The sequence below is a fragment of the Gymnoscopelus braueri genome (genome assembly GCF_963280865.1).
Source record: "Gymnoscopelus braueri genome assembly, chromosome: 12".
Lineage (NCBI taxonomy): Eukaryota > Metazoa > Chordata > Actinopteri > Myctophiformes > Myctophidae > Gymnoscopelus > Gymnoscopelus braueri.
In genome coordinates this window covers 46,975,751-46,977,954 of record NC_137614.1, presented here as the reverse complement: position 1 = coordinate 46,977,954, position 2,204 = coordinate 46,975,751, and the positions used below count along the sequence as shown (strand labels likewise).

The window sequence follows — 2,204 nt, the reverse complement described above, 5'->3', positions numbered from 1 at the left end:
GCTGAGTAGGCACAGGCGAATGTCCCACCGTTCAGGACGGCAACTCGGTCGCCTTAGCTCCCTCGGTGGTCCTTCACGGGGTGACAATTCGCCTGTGACTGCGCGCCTCCGAAATGGTTTTGTCACAAAGGGAGCGCCGTACCATATGCACGCAATTCGGGAGTTCCGAGGCGGCTATCCACGGAATGAAGTGCACTCGTTCCGTGCAATGTTACGGTAATCTCTGGAGATCGGGTTGATTAGAGAGTTACGCCAACTCCGTTCACTTCTTCGGGCCAGCTCTTCTACATACACATACATTGGCGAATAGTGACAAATCCCTGAACCGGAAGTACATGGAAATGCATTGAAGTGGACGGCTCCTTGTCACTATTTCCAGCTACATGAACCACGTGACCGACGCTGTTTCTGACCCCTCATTGGCGCAACTCTCTAATAGATGGCACTGATGTGCATATACTGATGACATCAGGGATCTCCATATATGAGCATAAAAGGGACAAGGAGTGGGGGTGGTCCCTTTTGCAACCACTTCCTGTCTTGCGGCAGGGAGTGGCCGCCTACTCCTTGGAATGCATGTACACCAGCAGGTCGGCCACGTGGTGGCTGCAACCAAACTCATTGTCGTACCAGGAAATTAGTTTGACGAAGTTGTCGTTGAGGGAGATGCCAGCGCCGGCATCGTAGATGGAGGAGTGGGTGTCACCGACGAAGTCAGACGACACCACCTCGTCCTCGGGGGGCCCTGTTTGAGGCGGTCTTCACTGCCTGCTTGATCTCAGCGTAGGACGCAGGGCGAGACAGACGGCATGTCAGGTCAACGACGAACACATCGGAAACGGGGACCCTGAACGCTATGCCTGTCAACTTACCGTTGAGGTCGGGGATGACCTTCCCTACAGCCTTGGCGGCTCCAGTAGAAGCAGGGATGATGTTCTGGTGGGCGCCTCGTCCGTCACGCCACGCCTTGGCACTGGGACCGTCCACCACTGTCTTCTGGGTGGCCGTGTACGCGTGCACCGTGGTCATGAGAGCCTCATCAATGCCGAAGCTGCCATGGATGACTTTAGCCAAGGGGAGCCAAGCAGTTGGTGGTGCAGGAGGCATTGCTGACGATGGTCATGGAGGAGGGGTCGTATTTGTCCTGGTTAATTCCCATGACAACCTTAGGGCCATCAGGGTTAGGGGCGGAGACTACCACACACTCAGCTCCGCCCTGGATGTGAGCAAAGGCCTTCTCCACGCTGGGGAAGACTCCGATGGACTCGACAACGTACTTTGCTCCAGCATCACCCCAGGGGATCTCTGCCGGCTTCATACACTGGAACACGGAGATGGCGTTTCCGTCGACCATGAGCTTGTTGTCCTGGTGGGAGACCTCGCCATTGTAGCCCCCGTGGGTGGAGTCATGCTTGAACATGTAGATCATGTACTGCACGTCAATGAAGGGGTCATTAATGGCCACAACTTTGATGCCTTGCTGGAGACAAGACCTCAGAACGAGGCGGCCAATAGGACCGAAGCCGTTGATTCCAACACAGAGTTCAGGCATGGTTGCTGTAGGGTTATGTATGTGTGGGATTCACATTTCTGAGTTGGAGGATGCTGGGTTGTGGACGCTTAACAGATGTTTGCGAATAGACCATATTCACACGACGGCCAATGTTGCTATTAAGTCAATGAAGTGCAACCCCGGTTGCCACGCCAACTATCTAAATGTACTGCGGTTTTGTGATCCATTCGGGAGCGGAAGTGACGTTTGCGAGGGGGACCTGCCTCTTTGTCACAACGCCGCGCCCCGGGAGTCCCAACTCCACAAGTTCCATTGGCTAGATCGGAGGACACGCTCAGCTTCTCTTTCTCTTTCACTCTGAGTTAATTATTTATTACAACACACAACATTTCAAGTTCAACAAAGTTCCAAACCCAAGTACATTGACAACAGCTTTTTTTATTTTTTATGTAATGTTTACATAGTTAGAGGGACTGATCGATGTTTTTTTTAAGAGAGAGAGAGAGAGAGAGAGAGAGAGAGAGAGAGCATACCGAGCGACCGAACGACAGAGAGGAACAGATGTTGAAGGTATATATATACAGTATCTATATCTATATCTATAGATATAGATATAGATAGATAGATAGATAGATCAGTATGTCAGTCGAGACCTGTGCTGTTGTTTATCTACCCTAATGTAGTTTAAATA

At 51.5% G+C, this 2,204-nt stretch overlaps 1 pseudogene across 1 annotated transcript; it reads right to left on the bottom strand.

Annotated features, from left to right (window-relative positions):
* Nucleotides 1–560: 560 nt before the first annotated feature.
* LOC308097231 (glyceraldehyde-3-phosphate dehydrogenase 2-like) lies at nt 561–1,600 on the bottom strand (annotated as a pseudogene). Its single transcript has one exon. The product of its transcript is annotated as a glyceraldehyde-3-phosphate dehydrogenase 2-like (transcript).
* Between the last annotated feature and the right edge of the window lie 604 nt (nt 1,601–2,204).